General features: G+C 46.5%; 1 protein-coding gene across 2 annotated transcripts in view; it reads right to left on the bottom strand.

The window, feature by feature from the left end:
• The window catches only part of CD74 (CD74 molecule), an 83,039-nt gene extending 74,127 nt beyond the window's left edge, over positions 1 to 8,912 (bottom strand). The window contains exons 1-2 of one of the 2 annotated variants that reach the window (XM_056516933.1): positions 8,840 to 8,912; positions 2,067 to 2,107 (exon numbers count right to left, since the gene is read on the bottom strand). The gene's annotated coding sequence lies outside the window, so the exon portion shown is untranslated. Of the gene's footprint in view, positions 1 to 2,066; positions 2,108 to 8,764 lie in introns of both variants that reach the window. The other variant, XM_056516932.1, reaches the window with a different exon arrangement.
• Positions 8,913 to 12,910: the final 3,998 nt, after the last annotated feature.

The following is a 12,910-nucleotide window of genomic DNA, read 5'->3' as shown; positions in this document are numbered from 1 at the left end:
GGGGGTCCCAGCATTCGGAACTAGGGATCGACCGATTATCGGTTTGGCCGATATTCACAATTTTGGACGTTATCGGTATGGGCAATTACCTTGCCGATAATCTGATAATGTCCCGCCCCCCGCACTGCGCACCACACCGCCGCTGCCCCATTACCTCCCCCATCCCTGGTTTTATAATTACCTGTTCCCGGGGTCTGGGGCCCGCGCTACTTCTGGCTCCTGCTGCGTCCTGCGTTACGCTGTGCGCTGCGCATCGCAATAATGTGTGACGTCCTCAACGGCGACATCACCGTCAGTGCACACATTGACAGCTCAGGACGGGAGCCAGAAGTAGCGCGGGCCCCGGACCCCGCCCGGGAACAGGTAATTATAAAACCAGGGATAGGGCAGGCAATGGGATAGTGGCGGTGGGGGATGCAATAGGCAGCGGCGGTGTGGGCGGCGTGCGGTGCGTTGTGTGGGGGGGGGGGGGGGGGGTAGGGGAGGGGGGTAGGGAGCAGTGGCGGTGGTTGGGAGGACCCCCGGACAGGCAGGGGGAGAGAAGCGGGTGGCGGCGGTCTCTGGCCCAGCAAAAGCCGCTGCAGTTCATTGATTTAAAGCTCCCGCTTGAAATCAATGATCTGCAGTGGCTTTTTTTTGTGGCCGGGGGGGGGGGGGGGGGGGGGGGGTGAGAAATACCGGTATAAGGGTATAAGTTATCGGCTATCGGCCTGAAAGGCCACAGATTATCGGTATCGGCCCTAAAAAAATCGATATCGGTCGATCCCTATTCGGAACCCCCACGATCAGGCATTTATCCCATATCCTGCGGATCTCTGCAGATCTCCTTTAAAGATACTTTTTTCAGACTAACACATTTTTTTTAACTTATGATTTAACAATGATTTTAAGCCAATCCGTTTTACAATCTGTTCAACGGTTGTAAAAATGGTAATGTGAATGCTCCCTTATTCCCAGACTTCTGTGGAGCATTTGACAAAAGGTAATCTGAACCCCAGTTTTACAGATAGAAAAGGATCCCAAAGGAGAGGATGTGCCACAAATACTGTAAATGAGAATAGCCCTAAAGGGGTAGTCCGAGGAACTTAAAGGATAAGTCTCATGCTAGAAAATGTATCCCCTATCCGAAGGATACGTTTTAGATCGCAGGGGGTCAGAGCGCTGGGGCCACCCCGCGACCTCCTGTACGGAGCCCCTACATATAGTTCTATGGGAGAGCCGTTCGGCAATCTTCGGCTCTCCCATAGAGCTTTATGGAGGGGGTGGCCTCCACTTCGGGTGGTGGTCCTGACGCGCTCTTGTGCTAAAGCACAGGGGCTCCATACAGGAGATTGCAGGGGGCCCAAGAGCTCTGATCCCCCACAATCTAAAACTTATCCTTCGGATAGGGGATACGTTTTCTGGCATGATAATTATCTGTTAATTTATCAGACACTTATCCCTTATCCACTGGATAGGGAATAAGTGTTTGACCACATAAGGGTCCATCGCTGAGACCCCCCGCAATCTCCTGTATGGGGCCCTGTCTACTTACCTGTCTTGGGCGTGCTCCAGTCCCCACCCTCCTGGACATGCGCAAGTGTTTTAACTACATTTACTTGTATTCTTGCTGGAAGATATTGTTTTAGGTTTCTACTGGATACAGAACTCTCCCATTGTGCTACCATGCTGGGATCGCTTTTTGTGCCTCAGCTAAAATATTTATACTCTCTGCAATATATACATATAGAGAGAGAAGTAACAGCAAATTTGTCATCTGTTCAGTCCCCCTTGGGCCGGTTTCCAGTGCCCCTGGATATCAGATCTGGAGTAACATTGTGTGCAAGGTCAGAAAACCTCAGATGGGGTAAGGGGGTGGGCAAGAAAAAGCCGCATAAAATCAATAGCCGTCCTGAAACAGCATCCAGCACCTAAGGCAACCGAGGTAAAGAGGCATCATAGGAATGAGAACAGACAGCAAAGGGAGCTCTCCCCTCTAGTTGTCATATATTATGTATATTATGGAGCTGCGTAAACAGCGATTACACCTATAAACGCCAGGAATCTATATCACCCCCACTTCTTACCTGATGTCTTCTAGGAGTTCGGGGTCTTGCTGCTGCTTGTTCTGAGAAAACACAATAAAGGTCATTTAGTAATTGACTCTTCACCAGACATTGTTCTCACCTAGAATATTACAATACATTTACAATAGAATACTGCACCTAGGTTCACAGCTGACAAACCTGAAGATCGCCCATTAAAGAGAACCTCTCCTGATCTTGTTATATTTTACAATCCTCCCAGTTCACTGCCCCCATCATGATAAACCCCCCCCCCCCAGCCTTTATTTTTATTATTTGTTAGTTTTCTACCTTGATATTGCTCTGTATTTTCTGCTCAGTCTCAGTCAGATTCACAGACTGGGAAGGGGCGTTCCCCAGCAGGAGTGACGTCATCTGAAGCCATAGAGGGGAGAACTTCCTCTCTCACTCTGCTACACACAGCCCAGAGTAGTTCAGTGTGAGATGAGCTATGATTGGATAAGGCTGCACACACACCCCTCAGCCCTCCAGACTGTATTTCCTTATATTGGACTTTTGCCAGGCCATCAGGAGTCCAAAGTCTGTGCAATGGGGGGGAATGTGCTCTGGACAAGTGGGAGTTACATAGCGGCAGCTTTTTTAAACACAAATAAACATTTTAATGCAAAAGCAAAAATTAGTTTTAATGACAGCGCCCATTTTAAGTGAACCTGTCATCAGTAAAACAGGTATAAATAAGCCCATGGCTAGATAGGACCAGTCACCAAGATTTCAGAATACATGTTTACATTTTTTTTTGTCCTCTCTATCTGCAAGATATAAGCCTTTATGTTAACATGCAAATGTGGCTCAAGCACCCAGGTGGTGTTCCCCAGCATGGTAAGAGCCCAGGTACCTCCAACCCATATTCTCCTTGTCATCACCCCATGGCCTGTTGGCATCCGCCAATCCAATGACTGCGTATAATAGGCCAAATTTCCTCCCTATAAAAAATTCCCTTTTTCCAAATTAAATGTAAAATTAAAATAAATATGTCTGATATTATTACATGTAATTATCGTATTCCTGATCCTACATGGTCAACAGTGCTAAAGCGAAAAAAAAGTTTTTATTTTTTTATATAAAAAGCGATCAAAGAGTTAATATTATGCAAAACTGATAACTGTTAAACATTACAGCTCACGACATAAAAAAAGAATTACAGTCACCTCAGGAGACACAAAAGACAATGGGGGAGATTTATCAAAGGATTTAGACTGGTTTTTCCTGTCTAAAACTGTCGCACAGAAAGTCGCAGTCTAAATATGTGCGACTTTTTCTTTAGAGGATTTTTAGAACATGATGCATGCTAGTCTATTTTTAGACGGAAATGCATTGGTGCTGAATTTATCAAAAGCGACTTTTCTGCGACAAGTCGGATCGGCTGAAAGTAGGCCGAAATGTCAGTCCATGTTGGAGCAAGTTTAAATACAGTCTAAAGCATAGATCCCGAAGTCTGTGCGCAGAATTTATCAAGAGCTGTGTGACTTTTGATAAATTAGGCGCACAATAAACCGGCCTAACGCTCTGTAGTTTGGTCTATATTAATGCGGGAAATTGACAGCTTTGATAAATCTTCCCCCATGTGCCAGCAGGTGGCGCTACATCTACAAGGTGCTGTAACATTCCTCAGAGATTATGGTCCATATAGACATGATGACATCACACAGTTCCTCCATATAGACATGATGACATCACACAGTTCCTCCATATAGACAAGATGCCATCACACAGTTCCTCTATATGGACATGATGACATCACACAGTTCCTCCATATGGACACGATGACATCACACAGTTCCTCCATATGGACACGATGACATCACACAGTTCCTCCATATGGACATGATGACATCCCACAGTTCCTCCATATAGACAAGATGCCATCACACAGTTCCTCTATATGGACATGATGCCATCACACAGTTCCTCCATATGGACACGATGACATCACACAGTTCCTGTATATGGACATGATGACATCACACAGTTCCTGTATATGGACATGATGACATCACACAGTTCCTGTATATGGACATGATGACATCACAGTTCCTGTATATGGACATGATGACATCACAGTTCCTCCATATGGACACGATGACGTCACACAGTTCCTCCATAAGGACATAACGCCATCACACAGTTCCTCTATATGGATATCATGACATCACACAGTTCCTCCATATGGATATGATGACATCACACAGTTCCTCCATATGGATATGATGACATCACACAGTTCCTCCATATGGATATGATGACATCACACAGTTCCTCCATATGGATATGATGACATCACACAGTTCCTCTAATATGGACATGATGACATCACACAGTTCCTCTAATATGGACATGATGACATCACACAGTTCCTCTATATGGACATGATGACATCACACAGTTCCTCTATATGGATATGATGACATCACACAGTTCCTCTAATATGGACATGATGACATCACACAGTTCCTCCATATGGATATGATGACATCACACAGTTCCTCCATATGGATATGATGACATCACCCAGTTCCTCCATATGGACATGATGACATCACACAGTTCCTCCATATGGATATGATGACATCACACAGTTCCTCCATATGGATATGATGACATCACACAGTTCCTCCATATGGATATGATGACATCACACAGTTCCTCCATATGGACATGATGACATCACACAGTTCCTCTATATGGACATGATGACATCACACAGTTGCTGCAGATTTGTCAGCTGTACATCCATTATGAGAATCTCCGGTTCCCACACATCCCAGCGGTGATCTATTGGATGAGATCTGGTGACTGTGGAGACCATTGGAGTCCAGTGACCTCATTGTCCTGTATGAGATGATGTCATGTGACATGGTGCATTATCCTGATGGTCATAAAGGGATGGACATGGTCAGTTTCCTGTTCTTAGCTGACCGGAGTGGTACCCAGAGTGGTCTTCTGCTACTGTAGCCCATCTGCTTTTTAGTAAGGATGCACCAAAAAACAAATAATAATTTGGATCCGAAGCCAAAACTTGGCTGCTATATAGCATTGACTTACATGGGACTTTTATTTTAATCTTGGGCTACAGAGATGGAGATTGTCAGTATGGGGACATCCCTAAACTCTACTATATTTTCATGTGACATATAAGAACCATGCGTACCAAGTTTAATGGAAATCTCTCCAGTCATCTATCTATCTATAGTTATGTATATCTGGATATGGCACACACCAGGTTCACACTGTGCACAGAAATACTATGTACACTACAACTATACTCCATACAGAGGGGCTCAAATACAGTGGAAATAAAGCCTAATATGTAGCCATGGAAGAATTTCAACAAACTTTCACGGACGCTTTTTCAACGTAAACAGTCATTTGCTTTAAGTCTATTTTTTTACAGCTTTTTTTTACAGCTGTAAACTGACTTTTTATGCCTAAGGGTGCATTCACACTGCGTTTTACCTATATGGGGACCTATACCCTTCTCATTCAATGAATGAGCCGACAGGAGTCACATAGTGAACCCGGTCGGCTCATTTTTGCCCCGTATCAGGGTTTCTGACCGGACTGAAAAACGGAGTTTACCATGGAAATTAATGAGAAGGGGCCGGGGCCAGCTGGGATACAGGAGCGCCCAGTTTTCCTGTCCCCCAGCCGGATCCGGTCCCCATATAGGTAAAACGCAGTGTGAATGCCCCCTTAGAATGGAAGTGTATTGACGTCCTAACACAAGGCTTTACACATTTTGTGTTGGCGCCCAGGTTTTTGTCAGCCCGTTCCAAAGTGTACATCTTTAAAAAAAACATATTTTACCTCCTTTGCCGACGTCCCTTCACTGATCCCCTGTTCGCCCTCAGGTTAACATTCCAGGGTTACAGGAATAGAAGATATCAGGTGACCACCGCCAGGGCCGTTTGAAGGAATTTAGGGGCCCCAAGCAAAATGGACATGGATATCCCCCCCTTGATGTTCCCGCACGTCACACTCGCGCCGGCCCTTGAATTCTGGGAGCGCGATGTGAGCGAATGCCGATACGAGGCCGCCACATTAGGTGCAGCAGAGTTCCCCCCACATTAGGTAGGCAGTGTTCCCCCCACATTAGGTGCAGCATAGTTCCCCCCTACATTAGGTTGGCAGTGTTCCCTCCACATTAGGTGCAGCATAGTTCCCCCCCCCCACATTAGGTTGGCAGTGTTCCCTCCACATTAAGTGCAGCATAGTTCCCCCCACATTAGGTTGGCAGTGTTCCCCCCACATTAGGTGCAGCATAGTTCCCCCCACATTAGGTAGGCAGTGTTCCCCCCACATTAGGTGCAGCATAGTTCCCCCCCACATTAGGTAGGCAGTGTTCCCCCCACATTAGGTGCAGTATAGTTCCCCCCACATGAGTTTGGCAGTGTTCCCCCCACATTAGGTTGGCAGTGTTCACCCCACATTAGGCTGGCAGTGTTCCCCCACATTAGGTAGGCAGTGTTTCCCACAGACATACAGCCTACAACCATATACAGTGTATGGCTGGAGGCTGTATGCCTGTGCACTGCCCCACTTCAGTGCTCCGACCACCGCTCCTCCATAGCATTAGTTCCCGGGACCGGAGAAGAGGTGGTCGGAGCACCGAAGATGACGTCCCACTGGTCACTTACCAAGCTCGCCAGCGCATGTCTTCCTCCTCCTTGATGCTCTGGTCTTCTGCGCCTCCGTTGCTATGGGCGCACGCTCGGGACGTCAGTGACGTCCCGGAGTGAACTATCTCCTGGCAGCCCCAGGGTTTTTAAACTTAACGCGGGGCCGCAGAGAGTTAACGGTGATGGGGGAGAATTGCCTCGTCGCTACACGTCTGCTCGGGGCCCCAAGGAATTGCTTGGTTTGCCTGTCCTGTAGCGATGGGCCTGACCACCACAGCCAATCAGAGGCCTCAGTGCTGATGCTCCAGACTCAGGAGTACAGAGTGTCATGGCGAGGCTGCTGGGTGACTGCGGTGGTCACCTGACACCGGAGCGCCATCCCAAGACATCCGCTGCTGAATACCGCAGGCAGCTGACCCCAAGAATACCCCCACACTCTGGCACCCAATTGGTTGCTATGGGCATCTTGCACACGCTACTGCAGTGTTTCCTAACCAGTGTTCCACCAGCCATCGAATGTACAGGCATGCTGGGAGTTGTAGTTTTTCAACAGCTGCAGGCACATTGGTTGGGGGAACACTGCCCTACCATATACAATGTATAACTTTTCCATCATATCGGGTTATTCATGGGAATCTGTGACAGTGATGACACCGGGAAGGTGAGGGGACAGTAATAACTGACACACAGGGGAGGTGGGGAGATGAGGGGAGATTAATGACTGACACACAGGGGGAGATGAGGGGACAGTAATAACCAACACACAGGGGAGGTGGGGAGATGAGGGGAGACTAATGACTGTAACACACAGGGAGATGAGGGGACAGTTATAACAAACACACAGGGGGAGATGTGGGGACACTTATGACTCCGACACACACACACGTGGGAGAGATAGAGGGACACTAACGATAACAACTGTGACACACAGGGGGCAGATAAGGGGACAGTAATAACTGACACACAGGGGCAGATAAGGGGACACTAACAACTGTGACATACAGGGAGATGAGGGGACACTACTGACTGACACCCGGGGGTGATGAGGGGACATTAATAACTGACAAGCAGGAGGCAGATGAGGGCACACTAATGACTGTGACACACAGGGGGAAGATGAGGGGACAGTAATAACTAACAAACTGGAGCACATGAGGGGACAGTAATAACTGAAACATGGGGCAGGTAAGGGGACACTAATGGCTGTGACACATAGGGAGATGAGGGGATCCTAATGACTGTGACACAGAGGGAGGTGAGGGGATACTAATAACTGTGACACAGGGCACACAGGGGTAGGTGAAGGGACAATAATGACTGTCACACTGGGGGGGGACATGAGGGAACACGAATGTCTGCGACACAGAGGGAGATGAGGGGTCACTACTAACTGTGACACAGGAGGAGATGATAGGACACTAACGACTGATCACATGACGTCACAGAACGTCCCGTTGCGTAGTGACATCATGCAGCACCCTGGTTCATTACTTTTTTTGCTGGCTCCGGAATTCCTAAACCCTGTCCTAACATGTCCTCTAGACATAAGGCTCTGTTCACACCCTGTCTGGAGTATTTCCCAACCTCTGACAGACGTGAGACACTATATAGACATAGTAAAGCATACCTCCTATACATAATACTACTCATACATATTTATACTGCTAAACTACAACTCCCAGCATGCCCGGACAGCCGTTGGAAGTTGTAGTTTTCCAACAGCTGGAGGCACACTGGGAAATACCGCCCTAGCCTATACAATGCACTACTTTTCCATCATACTTGGTCAGATGACTACAACCTCCATCATACCAGGAAATACTGTCAGAACATGATGATGGGAGTTGTAGTCGGGTGGGAGCTGCAGAGTGACAGGTTAGGGATCATTACATTAGGATGTGCGGTTGTTTGGACAATTTTCCAGGATTCCCTGAATTGCCCCCATGTAAACAAGTGCAGGTGCGATGCCCCGGGCTCCCCATGTGCCCACAGTCACTATAGTAACAGCTGCCCCCCTCCTGCAGGGCACCCGGTGCCCTCTCCCCTCTGATGCCCCATACTCACTTTCCTGGGAGGAGGCTGCATCCTGACGGCTGCTCCTGTGTATTCAGGACAAGGTAGAATCAGCCCAAAACTCACTTCCACCAGCGCCCCGCCCCATCACAGCAGGCCCCGCCCACATCGTGTAGCACAACGGGCAAACCCCGCTCCGCGCCAGCATTTACCACGCCCCCTACATGACAGTCAAGGCCTGTGATCACGCCCTCTCAGTACATCAACCGCCTCGGCAACCACGCTCGTGTGTTTACTGGGACACAGCGCCATCTAGTGTTATAACAGCGGTGCTGCAGGCATGCGGTTTGCTATCCCGTCTGTTCCTGCAGTTTATATATGTCACACCTAAAAATGAGTTACATAGCAACCAATCAGATCGCTTCTTTCATATATATATATATATATATATATATATATATATATATATATATATATATATAAAAAAAGGCCTCTGAAAAACAAAAGAAGCAATCTGGTTGCTATGAGTAACTGCTGCACTTCTCTGCACAGGTTTTAATAATTCTCCCCCAACCTCTGTCCCACATGGTATATTTCGATGTTTAAATTTTTTTCCTCCTCACCTACGAAATCTATAAGGCTGCGTTCACACCAGGTATAGACCCATAAGGCTGCGTTCACACCTCGTATGAAGCCATAAGGGTGCATTCACCTGTGTTTAGAACCATAAGGATGCTTTTACACTGTGTTTAGATCCTTAGTTGTAATACCACACACAACCTGAGGACAGGTGCGGTGCAGTTTTTGAAAGGTCCGTTCTTCTATTCTTGGATAACCCCTTTTACATCAAACAGACCATTACAAATATATATTTTTTTTTTTTGGCGTACATAATAGCGTACAGTAAAATAAAATTTACTGTAACGGAAGCAGTGAAATGAAGACAAAAACACAGTGGGGGAGATTTATCAAAACCTGTGCAAAGGAAAAGTTGCCCAGTTGCCCATAGCAACCAATCAGATCGCTTCTTTCATTTTGCAGAGGCCTTGTTGAAAATGAAAGAAGCGAGCTGATTGGTTGCCATGGGCAACTGGGCAACTTTTCCTTTGCACAGGTTTTGATAAATCTCCCCCAGTGAGAACACACCCTTATGGGTCTAATCCCAGTGTGAACGCACCCTTATGAATCTAAATGTGGGGTAAATGCACTTAGTATAGGTTTCCACACAGGTGTTATTCTTGTTTTTTTTTTTTTTTTTTTTTTCTTTTTAAACTGCTTCTGCAGTTTTTGAGCCAATGCCAGAAGTGGATCCAAAAGGAATGGGGAATATAAAGGAAGGACTTATACTTCTCCTCTCTATTGGATCCACTTCTGACTTTAGCTCAAAAACTACAAAATATGCCAGAAAAACACCTGTGTGGTAACCGAGCCTTACTGGTAACTGGTAAAAGGGCAGGTTAGACCCCTGTGGTGGCCCAGTACGGGAGGTGTTACCCCGTACCCTTGCCACCCTGTCAGTGCCCCCTGGGCTCCCTTGTACTTGTTTCCCCCCTGTACATATGTTCTGCATTGTAATGTATTATAAAATGCCTTGTTGCGTTAAGAGTTGTACCATGTGATATCTCATGTGATTGTTACCCAGGAGGTATCAGTGACCAGGTGACCCCAAGTGTGACCTATGGTCTCCCTGCTAATCTCCCCCATATAAGCCCTGGGTGGAGATAGCTCACTCTCATTGTAGATAAGTCTTTGCTGAGGTCGGTTGTGCCTGGTGTGTGAGTCCAGAGTGTTGGAGGGCTCAAAGTCAAGTCCTGCAGCCACCATCAAATGCAAGTAAGCTACAGTCACAGCTTTGTCAGTCTTCAGTCAAGTCAAGTCAAGTCAGTCCCTGTCATCTGTCAAGTCAGCTTGGCCTGAATAACATTGTCCAGTCCTACTACAAGTCCCAGCAAGCCCTTAAGGTCTCTGATTCACTGGTCACCTCCGTGGGCCCTGGCTGAACTGTATAGACTTTACCATCTGTCTACCCTCAGTAAAGCTACCGTTATCCGTAACTTGGCGTCTGAGTCATTATTACCCCCCGTGCCTAGCCCAGGATCTAGTGGTATACCTTCGGGTGGTATTGAGGATAAACCACGCCTTGACGTCACGAAAACAAGGGGCTAATTCCATATGCCCTCAGGGTAACAACATCTGCCCTCATCACTCCCTGTTACCACAACTTTTGGTGTTCTACGAACAGGATACGGGTGTGCGTCTTATGCCACAAGTCCTCCCCCCCCTAGTCTGAACTGTGTCCAGTATTGTCTGCAAAAATCACATGCCGATGCCAATAAAGTTTGTGCCAGAAAGTGTTCGGAACTTTGTCAGAGGAAAGTGTTTTATGCGTGGCGCCTGTGAAATAGAGGGGGAGGTGAAGAAAAGACTGTTATCTGTTACTGTGAACTGTACAGAGGTAGTACCTGAAAGAGTTAAGGTGGTCTGGTCTTTCCCACCCGCACAAGCAGTCGCAGCTCCGCCCCGTCAGTCCCCAGGAGTGACGCCTTTTCAATCAAGCGAGGAGGAACCAAAGAGCTGTCCTGTGTTGCACAGGGGAAGATTTTGCCGGCCGGACCAAAACAGGAAGTTCCATGGGCACAACCATATTGAAGGTTCCGGCTACTGCGTCCGGCTCTGCCGCTATACGTCAAGCACCCGCTGCAGCGCAGATTCTGCAAACACCAACGATTGTCAGTATTGTCTCCAGTGTCAGCACCTGCTAGCATTAACCCGTTAGTACCTGCAAGTCTGGTCGCAAGACTATTTCCCTCATTCCGACTCCGAACTCATGTCTTGGTTGTACCAAACCTCTACTTCCCGGGAGGGCGTTTCCTGGTGTTATTCTTTCCTTATTAACCCCAAACCTCAATCTCCTGATCCTAATAAAGTTAAGTGTGAGCTAGATATTGGTACCTCTATTTCAGACAACCAATGGAAAACAGCTCGTTCAACTCTAGCTAAATTTTCTAAATTTACGAACCACATAGAAACTTCAAAGAAAATACAATACCGATGGTATGTCACTCCACATCGCCTGGCCCAGTTTTCGTCTACATCAAAGAATTGTTGGCGATGTCCAAATACAGGAACCACATTTGGTGGGACTGTCCAAAGCTTCTTCCCGTGCCGGTAAATTTCTTTCCCACCTATGCGGCTTCCCAGTCATATTGGATGCTGCTCTAGCTCTCCTTAACATTAATCTGATTAAATTCTCTTATTTCCATAAAACCATTATTGCTCATGTTTTAATTGTGGCCAGATACTGTGTCATAAACAAATGGTGCTCCAACCTGACTCAGACTATCAAAGAAATAATACAAGGAGTAAATTTCAACTGCTGGCATGAATATAATAGCTTCTGCCATGGACAGGGAATAGGTCTTTGTCTCCAGAGGGGACGTATGGTTATCCAGTCCTCATAACACTCTCCATTTGTAATAACCCTTACCTATAATTCACATATTCGCACATATGGAGTCTCCCCACCTTCATCTACTTCTGCTTGTTCGTCATATGTTTTTGAAAACTGCAGAACTGTACAGTGTCCTACATTATTGTTACCGTTTATTTTTTATTTCTGTTTTTTGTTAAGTTATTCACCATTATTTCTTTTCCTACACTTTCAACTTGTATTATGAACTATGTACTCTGATTTGATTTTGGAAATCCCAAAAATTCGGGTTATCTTTTATTCATTGCCCACTGTTATTGCATTGTATTTTGTTTTTGACATTGAACTGTGATATTGGACCATGGGAATGATGGACATGTGTAATAAAAAAAAAAAATTGATCTTTGTTTTTATTGCGCATGTGATTGGAAAGAGACGTAGTTAGGTGGCCCTTCTTTTGTGGGCTCAGTTGCTTCCCTCAATATAAAGAGGACAGTATATCCGGAAACGCTAGAACTTGTGTGTATGAAAAAATTCTGGACATTCCATTATTTGCAAAGTTTAGATAATCGCTCAGCTGCTTCCTCCCATTGCCATTCTATGGATCACCTTTCGCTTCTCCATGGGGCAGTTTGGTGTCCTCTTGTCTGTGTTTTAGGCTGGGGAGCCATGTACAATGTTGTCTTCGTGGTTGACATGGGTACGTCGTGCTTTTCCATCTTCCACTAGACAATGTGGATAAGTTGGCAGGCATGATGCATGGTTTC

This window comes from Hyla sarda, chromosome 4 (genome assembly GCF_029499605.1).
Source record: "Hyla sarda isolate aHylSar1 chromosome 4, aHylSar1.hap1, whole genome shotgun sequence".
Classification (NCBI taxonomy): Eukaryota; Metazoa; Chordata; class Amphibia; order Anura; family Hylidae; genus Hyla; species Hyla sarda.
This window is presented reverse-complemented; position numbering and strand designations above follow the sequence as displayed.